This window comes from Aegilops tauschii, chromosome 5 (assembly GCF_002575655.3).
Source record: "Aegilops tauschii subsp. strangulata cultivar AL8/78 chromosome 5, Aet v6.0, whole genome shotgun sequence".
Classification (NCBI taxonomy): domain Eukaryota; kingdom Viridiplantae; phylum Streptophyta; class Magnoliopsida; order Poales; family Poaceae; genus Aegilops; species Aegilops tauschii.
The window spans coordinates 499,678,046-499,698,712 of record NC_053039.3 but is presented as its reverse complement, the minus strand read 5'-3'; positions in this window follow the sequence as shown (position 1 = coordinate 499,698,712).

Below are 20,667 nucleotides of genomic sequence, written 5' to 3'. Positions count from 1 at the left end.
CCAGTGAGTGCTTGAGGGGCAGAAGGCAGATCAAGTGCATATAATCCATCGCGCAGGCGACCTCTAAGCAGAACGTCCCTCGTGGCCCGATCCTTGATAAAAAAATAAAAAGGATGAAACTCAGTGAAAACATTGTTATCACGAGTAAGCTGAGGAACAGACAATAGGCTACGAGTAGCAGAAGGAACTCTAAGGACATTACGAAGATGGAGAGATTTTTGTTTATGAGTTAAAAGAGAGGCCTGACCAATATGTGATATGTGCATACCTGCTCCACTGGCGGTGTGAACCTGATCATGACCACGGTATGGCTCCTGAACCGAGAGTTTGCCCATCTCGCCCGTCAGATGATTTGTAGCGCCCGTGTCCATATACCAAGTCGGATCAATGGGATATGATGGTGTGTGGCCTGCTTGACGAGCAGGCTCGTGAGTGGCCAAGGCAGCTTGTTTCTTGTTGCCTTTGCCATTGTTGCCGACACCAAGGAAGTCCTGCTTGAAGCGGCGATGACAACGGGAAGCAACGTGACCTGGAATGTTGCACAGTTGGCAGGGAAGCTGAACGCCACATGAAGGGCAGCAAGCACACGAACGGCCACCCCCGGTCGGGGGGGAGGGGGCAGCGGCAGGCGACCGTGGAGCCTGTGAAGTCAGTGGTACTGATTTGCCCGCTGCAGATGACTTGAAGGGCTTCCCTTTTCCACGAGTGGCAGCGTTGGCAGCAATGAAACTCGGGTTGGTACGGCGGGACTTGACGCGCTGTTCCGTGGCAAGGAGGCGGGCGTAGAGCTCACGGGGTTCAAGTGGAGTATCACGACCATTGATGTTCTCAGCAAGGTTATCATAGTCGTCGTCCAGGCCATTCATGACGAAGGTGGTGAAATCCTCTTTGCGAAGCGGTTGACCAATGGAGGCCAATGTGTCTGCGAGACGCGTCATCTTGCCGAAGTAGTCGGTAATGCTGAGGTCAAGAAGCTTGGTCTCCCCCAGCTCCGTACGGAGAGTGTGAGCACGGGCCTGCTGCTGAGATGCGAAGCTCGTGTGAAGGGCAGACCACGCCTCCTGGGACGTGGCAGTGAAGAGGACCAAGGAGGACACCGCCTCGGTGAGCGACGACTGGATCGCCGAAAGGATGGCCTGATCCTGAGCCACCCACGCATGGTATGCCGGGTGATGTGGTGGAGGACACGGCAAGGAACCGTCGACGTAACCCTCCAGGTAGCGACTGCGGAGAAGTGGCAGCACCTGTGCACGCCACGACAAATAATTGTCCGTCGTCAGCTTCACTGGGATTAGATGCGCGAAGTAGAACGGCGCACTGGCCACGGCATGATCAGCAGGAGGAGGCGACGTGTGGTAGCTCATGGGGGATGAACCACCAGGTGCAGCCATGGCCGGAGGGTAGTAGCCGCCGTAGGGCAATGGCGGTGGCGGGGCCCTGTCCGACCCGGCGTTCGTGGCGCCAGGTGCAGCCGCATAGGGTTGGGGGTTTGAAGACGCGTAGGGCGCCGCTGTGACGGCGGCAGGAGGTGCAGCCGCAGCGGCCGCGTAGGGCGAGGCGCCATACGCCGCGTTATACGCGGCACCAGGTGCAGGCGGCGCCCCGTAGTGGCCCATCGACGGAGGAGCCGCCCCGTAGGGGCCGTAGGGCAGCGATCCGGCAGGGACAGGCGCCGCCCCGTAGGGGCCTGCTGGCGGCGGGGGAGCGGCCCCGTAGGGCCCGTAGGTCGCCGATCCCATCCAGGGACCAGCGTACGAAGGATCTCCCGGGACCAGCGGAGGCGCTACCGGTGACGGCGGCGGTGGCTGATCCGAGGAGGCGCCCACCATCGAGGACTGGCCGGTGTAGACCGAGACCAGGGGGCGCGAGGAGAGGAACGGCGATGCAGGCGCCGTGACAGGGGCCGGCGCGACGGCGGCGACGGAGTTCGGTGCGATCGCGGCGGCGGCAGCAGCGGAAGACATAGGACCGGTTAGGGTTGATACCATGTAATACTTAGGGTTTTGGGAAACTGCACGACACACGTAAAGGGTGTGGCTATCTCATATATATAAGGGGTACACCAAGGTGTACGATACAATATACAAGGCATATACAGAAGCTATATGTAAATACAGTCTAACAAAATGAGTTGTGTGTATTGAATCGTAGCTGCGGGGATAATGATCCTTATACAAAGTGTATACAAGAAGTTATTCATATTTGGTCACACGGGCTTGTAGCTAGTCAGTGATGTAGAAGCATATATCACTAAAGATTTCAGGGCCCTGACATTGATCACAAAAATGATAGGTTCCACAAAAAAAAGGGTAAAATAATAGATTGATTTCTTCATCAAGTCACCTATCATGGTCATAATTGGGTTGTACTTAGAGCCAACAACGTGTGTGTGTGTGGGGGGGGACGCATATTACCTCAGTTCCGTAACCAGTAGTAGTATATATTAGCATGATCTTTGCAGTTCCTGTCTAGAAGTTAGTTCCCACACATTTCAAGCGCCCACACACATTCTTGCGACCTGGGGGGGGGCTAAAATATATATATTAGCATGATCTTTGCAGTTCCTGTCTAGAAGTTAGTTCCCACACATTTCAAGCGCCCACACACATTCTTGCGACCTGTGATTAGCAATGTTTATGAGTTTAGACCGACAGCTTGTAGGTTCTTTTGTTTGGTGAACCTCTGAAGACCAAATCACTTGGTTGATGTCTATGTGGTGCCGTGCATGCCACAAGCACGTCTTTGAAATGAGTGGCATCGTGAAAACATATTTAACATTGGCAGACACAAAAGCATAAACAGCCTCCCCAGCCTGTACCTGTCCAGATGAGAGATTAGTCTGCTTGGCATAGCTAGTTTCCGGTTCTCTGTCTCCTTTTCTCCTGTTCTGTTGTCTCTGAGCATCCTGTGCTACTTCCTTTAGCCATTATATTGTATCCAGAGCATTGCCCTATCAAGGAGGAAGCTCAAAGATGGGGCCTGCTTGTTTCTTGTTTTTATAGAAATGAAAAATGGTTCGGTCTGACTTATGCCCGTCGTCATAGTTTCCCTAAAAACATCTGTTGTACATCTTTAAATCTAACACCCGGCATAGTCATAAGTCGTCATCTTCTTCCGTACAAATGTTTTCTCAGTTAATTGTGGGGTGGGAGTTGCTCTGTCGCATGCAAGAGACAAAAAAAGCACCTGTGCAACTGTTTTGTTTCATGGGATGCAAGCAGAAGTTGTCTTCTTGTTAAATGTGTGTGTGCGTGGACCTGAAAATGATGTTAGAGCATCTCTAGTCGTTTTCCCAAAACTTGACTCCTCAAACTTTCTCCCAAACATTAATTTCTCAAAATTTAGTTAACAATGCGTGCAACTAGCCCTTGCCCTATGCACAACTCATCAAACGAGCTGGAACCTACATGGAAGTCTTTCTCCTTCTTCCTTCTCCCATATTCATCCCTGCCCGGCCGCCATGGCGCACTCATGGTCTAAACACTCGGACACATGCCTGCCCGAGCGCCTCAACGTGCTCGCGGCGCACAATGCTTGGTCGCAACATCCAATGCCTTGTGTTGCTTCTGGTCCGTTTGGAGTCACAGGGCGTGCTCGAACTCTGTCAGTGCCACTTGGAGGAGCTGGGTGTTGAGCCCGCGCTAGCAGCAGGCGTCTGACTTGAAATTGGTCTTGGACCGACTAAGGGCCCAAGCCTCCGTAGGCCCCCAGGACGATGTCACCTAGCGCTTCGTGAACCGAAAACATATTATGGAGCATAGGCTCATGGGCATCCCTTTATCTAGCCATCCAACTCTGCATCGCGATTCGTGCAAGTACTTTTGTCTTTTTTGTTTCACTCATATAGTTTAAACATATGAACTTCAAACTTTTAAGCACAACAAAACATTCTAACTAGAATGTGGGAAAAAACATTCAGATTTTTTTCGTGCATCATAAATACTACAAATAAGATTTTTTAATTAAACAAATTCTCATTTTCTATACTTTTGTTGGACAAAAAAATCTGAAAGTTTTATCCCACATTGTTGTAAGAATGTTTTGTTTTCCTGGAAAAGTTTGAAGTTCATATATTGTTTTGTTTTGAAGAAACAAAAAAAAAGTTTCATGTACTAAGTTAGTTGTGTAGTACGGATCTCAAAGCAACATTGAAGCGTAAGGATAAGAGGTGTCTGCGAATCTGAGCTCAAAAAAATCCGCATCCCTTGGTGAAATCCGCCTTGCGCTGCGCCTGGCACCACGAGAGTCACAAATGCCAGCCCCTTTGAGGTAGTAGTGGAGGTGCCATGGCAGCTTTGACGGCAGGGAGAACATCTCCTTCTTCTTGACGGCAGGGATGACCTGGCGCCATTGTGCCTGGCTGGCGATGCGGAGGGGACCACGGCTCCTTCTTGACGCAACATCTGAACTGGATGTCGCGGTTGTGCGGAGGGGACGGCGACTCTTGCTTGACGTAGCGTCCGATCTAAACAACACACTTTCATAGAGGGGATGACTGCGCCGGACCCCGATCGATCAATGACTGGCACAATGCCTCGTCCATCTGCTGCATAAATTCATCGTCCGTTCGGGCCGCTGGGGGCACTGTTCCTCATTGTCCAACAAGGTCGGCCTCGCCTTCACGTTGGACGGAGCCATGGATGACGAAGGGCCCGATGACCTTGGGGGAAGGCGCGAATCATATCCGGAACACCCCCCGTGGATCTGCCGTCGTACCATGGCGGCAATTGTCCAGATCTTATTGGCGTTCGTCTTCTTTCCTACCACCTCGGCCGAAGGTGTGGTGTTGTGCGGCGACCGGTGGACAAATGATAGGTTCCACTCAAAAAAATTAGTAAAATAGTACACTGATTTCTTGTACCGTGTACAACGTTATTACCCTTGTCCGTGTTCAGTAGCTAGTAGTGTATAGTAGTATCGTCTTTGTAGTTCCCTGTCTAGATTTCCATTCACACACAACATGCAAATGTGCACGTGCACACCCATTCTGGGGACCTGTGATTACCAATGTATGTGAGCCTAACCCCACACTTCTCTTATTTGGTGTGTTACAAGCAAGCACAACTTTAGAATGAGTGGCATCATGAAAACATCTTTAACATGCAGAATTAAAGAGGGATGAATGGCTTGCCTGGTCAGGATCCGTCTAGGCCAGAGATTAACCTGGCCCAAGCTAGCACTCAGAATCCATTGCCTGGGTGTGCACCAGTTGCAGCCTCGACGCTTCTCGACTGACATCGGAAGCGATCTGCACGAAAAAGCTGAGTCCCGTCGCATTGGTCATCCTGCACCGCCTTGGCTCTGGAAAACACATGGTCAAAAGGCACTCGCTGCATACGATCTCCCTGGACTATTTGTTTCTTGTGGTGGCCTATTTCTAACAGAGTTGCAAGGCTCGCTGTTGGGCAGTTAGCAACAGCTTTCCCAATTAGTAAGTACTAAAATTAGTTAGAAACGTGAACTTAAGAGATAGCAGGCTCACTCCTTCCCATTTTGCCCGGTGGTACTGAAACTTCCCTCGACTTGGTGTTGATGAATATGTACGTACACAGCAAGCCACTTTTGATGATACTTTATAGGAGTAAATTACTTCCACATAGGAGGTGGTAAGATAACGGGCTGCATCATGTCAAAAAGAAAAAAAGATGACGGGTTGCATCGCGGACACCGTCGTCCTTTGTTGGCTCATGGCCTCCATCGGTTACTAGGACAGGAGACCATGCAGCTTTTCTCATTCTCCTTTCTAGGAAAAGCAGGAAGAACCTTGATGGCTCATGTAGTGTACAATATCCATGAAAGCAACAGAAGCCCGTGTGTGTATGCGCGCGCGCGTGTTTGAGGGAGAGGGAGAGAGAGAGAGAGAGAGAGAGAGAGAGAGAGGAAAGGACGAGGGAGAGGGGGAGAGAGAGAGAGAACTGATCACCAAGCTGGCTGACTTCGTCCGGATCACGCCAATGTATTTCTAGTTGACTGTGTGCATGTGAACTCGTATTTCTTGTATTATACTGATGCAACGCTGTGAGTTAATTAAAGTGCGCTTTATCAAGAGAGAAAATGATAGTTTTCTACATTGAGTTCATGCTTTGAACTTCTCAATGAGCTCACTAGGAAAATGCCTTCACAAGGCCAAAACAAGGTTTAGAAAGTAGGAAGATAACATATTCAAAACATTATGTTTGCGCATTGCTTTGTGCTATATAGTTACAAAACAATGTGCACGGGAAGGAGATTCAAGAACACACCATGTGGATTATCACTCTAGAAAAAAAAGCCAAAGGCAGTCTCATGTGTGGCAACAGATGAGAGAAACTACACTTATCCGGCTCATATGGAACCCTATAGGTATATCTTTGACATGTTCAAGTGAGCCAATGCTTTCAATAAGTCTAATTTCTGCGACATCTACCAACTATGGTTTGCTTTATTTGTATATGTATATATACATCAAATTGCTCCTCACTATATATATTAACAAGCTCGAGCGGTGGCAAGGACAATTCAGAGATGGTCGTTAGGATTGACACGGAGTACACATGGGGTTCTGCTTTGGTGTTGCCCCCCCCCCCCCCCCCCCCCAGGTGCTGAGATTTGTCGAAAGCAGCAATTTTCTGTCAAGTCAACGACCTTAATGTTTATCGAACCAATAGGAGTAATTGGACTGCAACTAAATATTAGTACCTACACATAATTACAGTACTTGTCTTGGTCCCCAATGAAACTAATGAGATTGCCAGTCCCTTTAGGCTTGCTAATTACAAGGATTAATGAAACTTATGGAAGGAATTGATGACTGCAAAAAAAGTAACAGTTCATATTGTAAACAATAAACAAAACGAGGAACAGAGGTTGAAAGCAATGTAGATGTATGGACTGGGATACATAACTTCGCTACTGGCAACTGTCCATAAAACATAGCATAGGTTTGGTGAATAAATTAAAGTTGTGTATTGATTACATTATAGTTTTATGATTGCGATTATAAATGGAATAATTTCATGTAGACATTATACCCTTGCATCTATAGACCGTCATGCAACTACATCTATAGCTAATACTCTACCCCAAAACAACTATTCAACATGCATCTCAAAGGTTTTTAATAAAATAGAACTTTGCATTAAGGATGATTACATAATGTTGATAATATATTGTCTTTACCCCAAGCTAGCTCATCACCATGAAAACTACACAATTATCTTTTCATCCTTAGTGGCAACAATGCAATACAAGCCTTTCGAATTTCTGTTACCCTCGTAGATTCTTTCAAGATTGAACCCAACCAACATATACAACTCCCTCTTGGAGACCATTCATCTAAACATGGCCGGTGCAAGACTAATAGATCGGCGGGCATATATGTATATAAATTATGAAGCAATGAACTCATATGAATCCCAAAAGAAATTATGTATAACAATGACATCTGTCATCGCCTATCTGAAGGCTGGTCATGGAGTATCAATATTCCTCTATTGAAATCCAAACTTCAAGTGTTGGGTCAAGTGAAGTCGATGGTAAAATCACATGTTCTGCCTTTATTTACTAGTCCAAGAAATGTTCGTGACAGGTTTTGCTACCTTCTTGAATGCATAGTCTTGTGGCCCCAATCCATATATTGCATGTTACTTCTTGCCGTGGGTTTCATTTAAGTATAATTTACAAGATTAGGATGTTCTAGTGCGGCCGGTAGCAGGATTTAGCTATGTTAGCTGATTTATATTTGCATATTATTCTAGGCACTAACGTCGAGCTTCAATGAATAAAATAAGCTGTGGGCATTGAATGATTGAAATGCTGAGATAACGATCCTACCATTGTAAAAAAATGTCTACAAGTTGTTACTGATATTCGGTCACACCGGATTTTATCTAACCAGTGATGTAGATGCATATTTCACTCAAGATTAAAATAATTCAGGCCCCAACCTTGATCAGGCAAAGAATAGATTTCACTCGTGAAAATTAGTAAACGATTGGACTAATTTCTTGTAATATCATGGTTCATAATTGCCCTGTACTTAGAGCCATCAACATGGCAGGGAGATACATGAAAATAACTTCACCATGTGCTTGTTTATTACCTTGGGGCTCTGACCACTATAGCTACTCCCTCCGTTCCGGTTTATAGGGCTTGTCTCTAAATATTAGTTTTTCCGTTTTAGAAGTCTCAATTTAATTGTTCCTCATCACATGTTCAGATTTCAAGATTCATCAAATTACTACATACAAGCATTAAGAAGAAACCATCTATGCATGTAAATGTTTTTGGTCATGGATGCATTGAATTAACGTATTGGTAAACATATATTTTTAGAAAAACAAATGCATTAATGGAGTACTTTTGCAAACTACAAAAGTTATTCCACCACTCACCATGTATCTTGGTTGGTGAGATTTTTGAATTGAGTCCTATAAACCGGAAGAGAGGGAGTAGTAGTATCATCTTTGTCGTTCCCAGCCTAGAAGTTGGTTCTCACACACGTACACACACGATTATCCGACCCCGTGATTAGCAATGTTTTGATCCTAAGCAAAGGCACGTATAGGATATTTTGTTCGGTAAGTGTGTAAATACAAAATCACTTGGTGGATGCGAGCGTGGTGCATGCAAGCACGGCTTCGGAATGGGTGACATAGGGAAAACATCTTTAACATTTGTAGAACCAGATGCATGTTTGGTTTACCTGGCCAGGGTGTGTCCAGGCGAGATATTAGCATGGCACAAGCGCTCGGAATCCAGCGCCGGGGCATGCGCTGGCTGCAGGCAACTACCGAGTAGTAGATGCTACTTGATCGGTTCACAAAGCACACAATGAGACATTAGAACCGAGTTGTGGCAAAATAGTTGCACGCCGTCGCATCCTACAATTACGCACCACCTTTGCTCTAGAAGACGCACACACGGAGATATTAGGACTCCTATCATTCGACCTCCAGGCCTATCTTTTGTTTCTTAACGAAGGTGACTTTATTCACATGGCCTTGAAGGCCCCTTCAGATTGGCAAAGCTCGCTTACTGGGGGTTAGCACCAGCTTATCCCAATAGTTAGCATTCAAAGTTAGATAGAAACATGCCATATATTAAAGATAGCTGGTGCAACAGAGAAGCACATTTATCATTTTCTAAATAAAACATTTATCTTAAACATTAAGCTAAACAATCATTTATTAGTTACTCCTGTGCGGTTTCAAATATACCAAAGAATTAAAGCTGCTAAGCAGGAGCTCCTCCCGTGCAATCTTATTTCTGGACGAGGGGCTCCGAGTGATCGCCACGTTATTTTTGCCTGGTTTACACGTATCAGGCTAGGACTTTTTTTTACTATATCAATTGAGATTTACTGCTGGAGACAGAAATATCTAGACTTCGCTCGGTGCCGCTGCCAATCCCTCTCCCCTTTCATATTCTTCTCGCGGAGAGAGGGCGACGAGAGAGAGAGATACATAGGGAAAGGAGAGAAGGCCGCTCGCCGCCATCGTGCGTCCATCCATCGCCGCCCTGCAGGCACGGTCCGTCGCGCCGTTGCCGATGCACCTGCCCCTACTCCCAAGTCTAGCGCCCCACCTGCTCCCTCCACTCAGTTCATTCTTCTCCCCAGCCCTCCTTTCCCCCTTGATGTTGGGCGTGGCCACCTCCCGCTGCTGCCTGCTCCCCGCCTTCAGTTGTCGTCGGCTGCGCCTTACTCCTCCACCGCCATCGTCGGAGGAGCTCAAACATCGATGGACACCACCTGAGGAGGAGATCGGCAGTGGAGAGAGGAACTCTGCCATGGCACTGGCCTGGAAGCGGCGCTGATGGGGCTAGGTGGTGGAAGAATCAGTGGTGGAGGTGGACTGTGCGGGGGAGCGAGCAGCGACACTTTCAAGCGGCAGCATTGCCACTGTGTTGCCGCTGCTCATCGTTGAGGACTCAGCAGCAAGGTGAGCCCCCTGCCCGTTAATTTTTTTCAGATCTCGCAGTATACCGACTTGATAAAACTTCTTAACAGGGTGATGAGAAAAACAAATGTAAATATTCATGCTTTGTTTGTCTTTGTCAAAATTTCCGATTTTTATGAATCAAGATAACTGGCCGTGCTTTTTGGTTGTAAATAAATTACATGATTTGCTGCGTTCAGCCTATATATTGAACCGGTGCCATAAAATGTTTATTTGAATATGGTGGTAGAAGAGAATGTTGTGCTGATATTTCTTTTAGTAGAAGATTTTTTTGATGATTTATTGGCATAGCAGATGGGATCATCCATGTGTACCCATTAAGCGCGTGCTCCATTGCATCACTCTTTTTATTTCGGCCACTTTCACCACTTGGTCGACAGCCCGTGCAATCTGTCCTCGATGCTTTAAACCAAACATTCAATGTTCAAACTGGTCTATATATGTACATGGCAACTGAAGAGATGGTTATTTATTTTTCTCATCACAGAGAGAAGGCATTTAGGCATTTATGCTCTCAGGTCAGATAAGTTTTCTACACATGAACTCAGATATGTTACTGTACAGATTTATTTCTAAGAGACATGGTACTGTTTCTATGAAGGGTTGGTACTACCATCATCTGATTTCCACTACAAGATTCAAGGAGCTGGTGATTTTGACTCTGGCATGGACGTTACAAATTCTTTAGCTATGGTGCATTTTTATGTTGCTTCATCGGTTCTGTTCTTTTTGTGAGGGGCGTTGAAGATCCGGTTATTCAAGCCATGAAAGCCTGCTTTCAAGGGTCCAACCTTCATTTTTTGCCTTTGAAAAGGAATACACGGAGAGAAATGGGTAATAGTTCCCATCATTGCAACATGTCCTATGAAACCTGTTCTTCCTTTTTCATCTCTGGCCGACTTTTCTTCTTCCTTTTCAGTTTCTATCAACCGCGAGTTCAATGGAAACATTTGTATTTGTTATCTTAAAGGCTACTGTCCTTTTCTACATGGAATACAGGAACGGAAGAAACTGCTCCATGCACAATAGTGATCACAACCCATAGCTATGAGTATCTAAAGGGTCTATTTTGCTTAAATTTTGTTATTCACATGAAAAAAGTAGTAAAGATCTTAGGACAAAGAACAATATTTAATCAGATGAAGTGGGACAAGACAAGATATTGATAGTTGATTTTCCCATAGGAAATGATAAAAGGGAGGGATTTATGATGAGGCAAGAGCTTCTTGATGCTGCTGAAGCCAGTGGTCTGTCACAATATGCAATAGAGTACAGTTTCAGTGATTCAGTATATCTTTACTTTTATCTGGAAAACCACTCTATGTTCTTTGTTTTGGCTTACAAGTTTCTGATGATTGCTTAAGACTTAATGCTTATACTTGCCGATTTCAAGGGTCTTCTGAACGTATGGTTTCTAGGTCATGCATCTACATTTATCTATTGAAGATAAAAAAAGTCTAATTAGTCTGCCACTGTTCATTTTGCGTTTGCACATATAAACCTAATCACATAATTATCCAAGAAAATGCGGCTTGATATCTCTGCTGCAGCTAAGCATGTTAAACCATTGGACATAGCTGCATTTAGAGATGTCAAGGAACCTGCATGGACAGTTCTATCTAGAGGGAAGAATCAAGTGCCTCAGATAGGCTAGGATGCAATGTTTCCTCATAAATAGAGCTGACAAGGTACCACTGAAGCCTGTCAGCTCGCAGACTGCTGCACTGGGGATTTATCGAGAAACATAGTTGCTATCTTGCAATGAACTTGACTTCAAGCATACAAGATTGACAGGGAGACCAAGATGGAAAAAAAATGATGGTAGTATATTTTGCAAATTTGTACTTCTGTTGACATTTACACGATTATTATTTCAGCCCAGTGGATGTTACAGCAGAATTAAATACTACAATGTTTAGCGAAGTCAAGACTACAGTGGTTTCTATGCAAAATCAATCTCCCCCTTAATAATTCTTTACATTTATTATCCTGTAGCAATTTCTGTACATGTATGCTATTTCAATGTGCACATAGTTAGGGTTTGTCTTTCTTTACCATTTTTTAGACCAATATCTTACTGCTGATTATCGACAGACCAGTATCTAATTTGGAGATATGTGGATTTAGGAAAACTAGGATCAATTGCATTTCTTTGTAGCTATGGATTCAGACATACTGTTAAATTATTCACTGGTTTTCCTCTTTTGTAACCTTCTCTGTTTCAAAGCTATTGCAATATTTGTCTGAATACCATCAGTTAAGGATTAATTTCTAGCAATGTGCTTCTTTTCACTTATATGTGCATTTGTGCAATACTAACATGTCCTACTAAGCAATGTAATTATGCATTCTGTAACATTCATCTTATTTTAGTTTCTTCTAGAAAAAAGGCACCCATCTAATTTGTACATATGGTATACTTTGTCCATGAGAAGTAGCATAAAACCAATGATGCTTTTTTAACACATATATTACATTTGCGAAAACATGCCAAATTTGGATGAGAAATGACTGATATGTGCAGATACGGGGCGTGACGCCTCGCCCAACTCTTCTCCGACTTTTGCCGCTTCGCCCGTATTCATCTGCCTGGCTGCTGCCTAACTCCTCAGCGAGGGCAGCACCAGCTTTGTCCGGGTGTTCCTCTGCTTCGTCACAGTCTCCTTTCAAAGATAATTTATGTCCCTCCAATGAACAAATGAAATTTGCACGGCTAACAATAAGAGACTGCTTATTTAGAAACTCAAACTGAATTCTAATAATTGTGCATTATTATAATTGGAGGATTCAATGTGTATACAATCGCCTCTAAAAAACGCCAATCGGAAGAATTAATGACAATTTGACTGTTTTGATTTTGTGCCCAGTTAGGTTTTGTAGTTACGAAAATAATTTTTGCTCGACTAGGGATTTTATCTTTCTCAGTGTGACATGTTTCCTCTAAAATCTCTATTGGTACAAAGTTACACTAGTATAAAAAGGGGATTTGGTTCAGCCAGCAAAGAGCATTAATACCGGTTGCATTACGAACCGGGACTAATGCGAGCATTAGTCCCGGTTCGAGCGGCGAGGGCACCGTACAGGCATTACTCCCGGTTCAAATGGGACCTTTAGTCCCGGTTGGTGCCACGAACCGGTACTAAAGGGTGCGATGCCCATTAGTACCGGTTCTTGGCACGAACCGGTACTAAAGGTCTAACCTTTAGTACTAAAGGTCTATCCTTTAGTACCGGTTCATGCCACGAACCGGTACTAATGGGGTTAAGACCTTTAGTACCGGTTCGTGCCACGAACCGGTACTAATGGTGCAATTTTAAAATCCTAACCCCCCCCCCCCCCCCCCCCCCGTGTATCGCCTTTTCAGTTAGGAAAATTTAAAAACTTAAATTTGGACATGTTTTGCAAAAAGTGTAGGTAAAATGTAAAACGGCTATAATTTTTGCATACGATGTCAGAAAAAAAAACGTATAATATATCAAAATGTTCAGCACAAAAATCCGCATCCGATTTTGACCGCCTACGGCCTGTTTGCAAATTTTTAGAATCCTCAAATTCCAAAAGGAAAAAAAGGTATGCTCAAATTTCAGTTTTTTTTTTAATTTTCGTTAAATCTGGTCAAACTATGGTCAAGATACTTATTCAAGAAGTATTAGTGTTACTAAATAATTATTCGAGAATATTAGTGTTACTAAATAATTATTTCAGTTTTTTGAATTTTGGTCAAATCTGGTCAAACAATGGTCAAACTACTTATTCAAGAAATATTAGTGTTACTAAATAATTACTGTTTTTTAGAACAATAGTTTCAAACTCAAACAGTGAAATGTGTGACTTCATGCTCAAGCTAAACTTCTGAGGGTTAATAGGATTGACATCTTACTATTATCAGGAAAACAACAAGTGCAGACTTGGAAACGAGGGAGAATAGAACCCGGAAGTTAAGCGTGCTCAGGTTGGGGGAGTGGGAGGATGGGTGACCGTTCGGGAAGTTAGATGATTTGGAATGATGAGGGGAGATTAGAGATTTAATTGATCAGTGATGAGTGGTGATTAGAGATTAGAGGTTAAAATAATTCAGAAATTTGAAAATCGGAAAAAAAATTCAATTTTTTTTTAAAAAATCCTTTAGTATCGGTTGGTGTTACCAACCGGGACTAAAGGTGGACCTCCAGGCAGCAGCCACGTGGAGGGCCTTTAGTCCCGGTTCGTATAAGAACCGGGACTAAAGGGGGGACCTTTAGTAACGACCCTTTAGTCCCGTTTTGGGACTAAAGGCCCTCTAGAACCGGGACAAAAGGCCCTTTTTCTCTACTAGTGTTAGTCGCTGTGGGAAAACGACTTTTATCATAACCTATCTGCCTTAAATGATTCGTAATTCTACTAGTGGTAGTTGCTGTGGGAACCGGGACAAAAAAATTATTAATTCAAAAAAAGTTTAAAAAAATTCAAATCTTTTTTGGTATCAAACATGATCAAGTACTGTAGTCGTATAAAAAGATTCGTCAGAGAATGACTTTTGTTGCATCCTGGGTTGAATATTTGGCAAAAATGCGATATACAAGTACTATACACGCTATATTATCGTCATAAACTTGTCTTTTTTGCCTTGGAGTCACTAGGAACCATTTCTTGTCCAAACTTTTTATATGGGTATAATACCTGATCATCTTTGATTCCAAACAAGATTAGGAATTTTTTGAACTTTTTTTGAATTACTAATTTTTTTCGCATATAGGTTGCGCGGGTACCGGAGAGCACCAAGTTCCCGTCCAAGACCTTGCAGCCTTGTGAGATTCCTATACTGGGAGAGATACTACCCGTCAGGACGTTGAAGCAAGATATATAAACTTGAGGCGAAGTAGCCTTCCCAAATCCTTTGGAATTGAGCCAGTGAGGTTGGTGTTGTTGAGGTTCAAGACCGAGAGGGAAAAGAGGTTACCGAGAAGAGAAGCGAGCCATACATACAAGGTAAATGCCCGACAACGCAACAGTGGTGGCATGCTGGTGCGCTGGTTACTCGAGGCGCCAACCCAGTTGCAGTTACCAGGTGACCAGTTGCCTCATCCTCGCTAGAGAAGCAGCCAAGATAACCGGTGGCTGTAGTACTACAGGATGCTGACACATGATGATGAAATGTTTCATTGACGTGACACTGAGGTCCTCAACTAGAACGTAGGTGTAAACAAATGTAGTTTTATAGGGGTTTCATGGACCCGAATTTCAGGGGTGTGGGCCCCTCAACCAGATTTCTTCCAGTCAAATTATCCCGGTTAAGCATCCCCCGTTAATTCCATATTTATTTGCCCCGTACGTGTAGCTTTGCACTCTACTAGGGAGGGCCAATGACGTGGTTGCCTAAACTGCCTCATATTTGCTAAGTTCGCGTCCTTCTCCTCTGCGATCATCAATGGGAGATGTAGCCGCCATGATGAAGCCATTGTCTCGCGCTCACCGTCCAGATGGACCACATTGCGCGATGACACCGGCGAAATCCTCGCTGGCCTGTACCTGCGGGACGAAAAGAGGATCCTAGCCAGCGACGAGATGGTGATCTATGACTATGTCATTGTCGTTGGCTTATAGGCAACACCGTCTTGTAGGCATCGATTTACCCTTGCTCCTAGTGATTTAATCGATCTTACATCTGAGCCAGCGGCATCGGGATCACGCTTCAACTGCCTTGCTTAGGACGATGATGTGGAAGAGGATTTTATGGATGGAGGGGTCGCGCCGAATGATGGGGGGTCATGCTACGTTGGAGACCGTGGCGGCCATCCTTGAGCCTGCACTGGTGCAGAACTGTCCTATGCAAACTGTTTAAGCACTCAGCATAGGCAGTTTTCCCAGTAGTGACATCTACAGGTGTTTCCTCTGGGATAACAAATTTGATGTGCTGCACTCTCATCCCTCTTCTCTTTGAACTTCGTTGGGTGGTCGATGACTGAGCATGAAGGAGATTGTGGGTTCTACTCATCGACTCTGGCGATAGTCCCTTTTTGACTCCGAGGAGGACCTCGTCTTCGACTCCAACAAGACGGTGTCGGAATGCCATCATAATTACAATAATTTCAAATAGCGGCCTTGCCTATCTATCTAGTCTTGTATGTGTATGATATATCTATTGCCCTGTGCTTAGAGCCATCAACATGGCAGGGAGATACTTGAAAATAACTTCACCGTGTGCAAGTTTATTACCTTTGGCCCCTGAGCACTAGGAGTATATAGTATTATCATCTTTATCGTTCACTCCCTAGAAGTTGCTTGACACACATGATTATCAGAACCAGTGATTAGCAATGTTGTATCCTAAGCAAACACATGTTTAAGGGCTTTTGTTTGGTAAGCGTGTGTAGAGAAAATCACGCGAACATAGTGCACGCAAGAGCGACTTTGAAATCAGTGTCATCGTGAAAACATCTTTAACATGGGCAGGTGAAGATGGATGTTTGGCTTGCTTGACCGGGGTCCATACAGGCGAGATACTATCCTGGCCTGAGCGCTCAAAATCCAGTGCTTGGGCGTGCTCTAGTAGCAGCCTAGATGCTACCCGATCAGTTCACAAAGCACACACGGAGGGATGAGGAACGAGTTGCACTCGAAAGCTGTGTCGCGTCACATCAGCTCTGTCGTTACCACTCTGTTAGATGTATGCTGACACGCTGAAGAACTCCTTGCATTATTCCATAGGAGCTCCTAGCCAAGTTTAATGTGATTTGTTTCACATTGCTGGAGTCCCCTTGGCCCTTTCCAAAGAAAGTTGCAAGGCTCACAATTGGGATAAGCAACAGGTTATCCTTATGTATGTGCAAAAAATGTGAAATATCACCCCGAACAATATGATTATTTAATATAACTATATGATATTGAGCTATCGAGCGAAAATCGAGCGAGCCAGTGTTGGCTCAAGATCAACTCGTTTCTACATCGAGCTACATAAATTGCTCACACTCAGTTCATTTCTTTTCGAGTCGATCTTGGGTCAAGCAAAAATACCAGTCGATCTCGAGTAAATCACAAGCCTCGAGCTTTTATTGTAGCCCTAGCTCCACCTTGGCCACCGCACGAGGAGAATGCGGAGACCTACACACAACCACCAAGTCAAACACTTGTCCCTACATCCATCCGATGTACAAACCCAAGATGACGCCACCATGGGGGTGACGACACAGGAACATCGCCATTATCCAATCCGGAAAAAGCTTGAGTCTTGGGTTTTCCCCTAGGCACACAGGAATCGTCAATCACCCCGCAATGCCTCCAACGAGGTAATGATCACCGCGGCGCCGCCGTTGACGGTTCTGGTCGAGGATGAGCCAAGCTTTCGCTGAGAAATTCATGCCCATCCCCGGTTGGACCACCAAATCAACCTCCTCCTTCATCCGGCATGGCCATGGGTGACGTCTGCTGCCGAGAAACCGGAAAACCATAGCCGCACCATCGCCCCACCCAGGTGAGCCATCAAGGGTGGAGAAGCCCTCACCGCTGCGTTGCCAATGCCGGACGACGCACATGTTTAGGACAACCCCGCGGATCTCCACATCAACCGCATCCCGGAGCCCCGGCGGATGAAGGCCCCAGCGGCGCCATCATCCCCCGCCTGGGATTTTCTCCGCCGCGCTCCAGCAACGGCAAGGAGAGGGGCACAGTGGCTGCCTAAGCCCTAGATAGGATCCTGAGGGAGAGGGTCGGGTGGGATTTAGTGATGTTATCTGATTTCAAATTTCATGGTTTTTTGTCCTTGGCGTCTTCAGATTCACATGAATAAAATGAGTTGTGTGCATCGAACGATTCAATGGCTAGGTTAATGATCCTTCCGCTGTGTAAAAAGTGTCTACAAGTCATTCATATTTGGTTGCATCGGCTTTTAGCTAGCCAGTGATGTAGAAGCATGTTTCACTCAAGATTGAAATAGCTCGGCCTGACCTTGATCAGGAGAATGGTAGGTTCCACTAAACAAATTTAGAAAAAAAAATTGATTTCTTCTATTAGTCACCTATCACTGTTCACAATTGCTCGTGTACTTAGAGCCATCAACATGGCACATACAGACTTGAAAGTAACTTCACCATGTGCAAACTTATTACCCCTGATCCCTGATCACGAGTGATATATAGCAGTGTCATCTTTGCAGTTCCTTACCCAGAAGTCAGTTCACGTGCGTGCATGCACACACACACACACACAAGATTCTTGCAACTTGTGATCCGATCCTAATCAAACACATGTTAGGACCTTTTGTTTGGTGAGCGTCTGGAGAAAGAATCACATAGAATGAGTGGGATCGTGAAAACACACCTAAGATGCATAGTCCTTTAAGCACGAATGACTTGCCTGGTCAGGGTCCGTGGAGCTGAGAGATTAGCTTGGCCCGAGAGATCAGAATCCAGAGCCTAGGCGTGCGCCGGTTGCAGTCTGAATGAACGCACATATAGATGAGGAGCAAGCTACACCCAAAAAGTTGTGTCCCGTGTCACAGGATGACTCGGCACCTCCTTGGCTCTAGGCGACATGGGTATGTAAGAAAGCACATCCCATACGACCTCCTGGCCTATAGGAGATTCTTGATTTTCCTTATAATCCATTCAAATGTTCGGTGATCAAATACAAAATAGTATTTTCTCACCTGCTATTGCATAGCTTAGATACAAACAATTTGAGTAGTTGTATGATAATTTGTTGGTTGATGATATGGATATTTTACCAACAAGAGTTAGCGTTCTACTTGTCACAAATACCTTAACAAAAAGGTATTATTCAAGACATCTTCCGATATTCCGATAAATCAGCCGATTTATCGCTTACCGGTGTCTGACAGAGAAGATAAACTGGCCGATAAATTAGCCGATATGGCAATAAATCAGCCGATATGCCGATAAAATGGCCGATTTACCCCTTATCATGGGTCGACTGATAAGTTCCCGATAAGCGATATCCCCAACATTGATTGAATTGATTAGTTGGTATGGAGCCACTTATGTAATTCCCAAAGAGATGTATGTAGCCAAGACTCTGTACGTTCTGCAGATTTCCCGGAATTGAACTAGAGAGATGATTAAGATATAGCGCAAAGACATTTTAACCTTACGAGGTTTCCTATACTACCTGCCAGGACATTGAAGCAAGATATATAAATTTGAGGCGATGTAGCCTTCCCAGATCATTTGGAATTGAGCCAGTGAGGTTGGTGTTGTTGAGGTTCAAGACCGAGAGGCAAGAGAGGTTACCGAATGAGAAGCATGACATACATACAAGGTAAATGCCAGACAACTTAAAAGTGGTGGCATGCTGTTGCGCTGGCTAATCAAGGTGCCAACCCAGTTGCAGTTACCAGGTAAGCATCCCCATGAATTCCATAATTATCTGCCCCGTATGTATAGCATTGCTCCTAGGGGTTACAAGAAGGAAGAATGGACAACTTGGCACTCTGTTAGGGTGGGCCGATGATGTGGTTGCCTAAACCACCGCATCTCCGCTAGTTTGCATCCTTCTCCTCTGCGTTCATTAATGGGAGATCTGGCTGCCGTGATGAAGCCATTGTGTTGCGCTCACGTCTGGGGGAACCACGTGGCGTGACGACATTCTCATTGGCCAGTACCTGCGGGAGGGCGAGCGGATTCTAGCCGACTGCGAGATGGTGATCAATGACTATGTCATTGTCATTGGCTTATGCGATGTTTGGCTTGCCTGACCGGGATCCATCTAGGCGAGATACTAGCCTGGCCTGAGCGCTGAAAATCATGTGCCCTAGTTCTAGCCTAGATGCTACCCGATCAGTTCGCAAAGCACACACGCAGGGATGAAGAAGGAGTTGAGCCCAAAAGCTGTCTCCCGTCACATCAGCTTTGTGGAGACCACCTCTGGAAGATGTATGGTGACACTGAAGAACTCCTTGCATTATTCCATATTACCTCCAACCCAAGTCGAATGTGATTTGTTTCACATTGCTGTAGCGCCCCCTTGGTCCTTTCCAAAATAAAGTTGCAAGGCTCGCCATTGGGATAAGCAACACGTTATCCTTATGGGTGTGGAGAAATGTGAAATATCACCCCAAACAACAGGTGTGTGAAAATAAAAGACCAATAAGAGTTTCGATGATCTGCTGTTCATAGGGATGGTTTTCAAACAATATTTAGAGCACGTGCCGTTTGGAGTATAAGTATGGCCTAAAGTACACATATACAACATAAGATTTTTCCGTTAGGTTCTATGATTCGTGTGTATATTAGTTTGTTGGGCGAGACGGTCAAACCACAAGCCATGCCCGATCATGAAACTAATCTGCTTTACTAAGGTTGATGGTGGATTTGGGACCAACCATGTATAAGGAAGCACTACATATTGATAGGAGGTTCATTATGTATGTGGCAATGTACAGACGCCTTACTCGGAATGATCTTTGTGAACTTTTGATATAATCTTTGTGAAATTTTTATATATAGAGTCCTATAAAATATATTTTCTACTCAAGCACTAAGCTCCGAGCTTTTAAATTGGTTAAGAAAAACCTGACCGTTTTTACTTTCCTTCAAAGTCTAACATTTTACTATGTTGCTTAAGATAGTACAGGCATCTCTTTGTCGAACAATGATGTAACACATGTATTTGCAAAACTGGGAGCAGAAATCTGGCGAGACGTTTCCCGTACAAAAAAAAACATAAGATGCATCACCCATTATGCACGAATATTTTTATTTTGTGAACTACTCGTGTGATAAGTTTTTTCACAAAT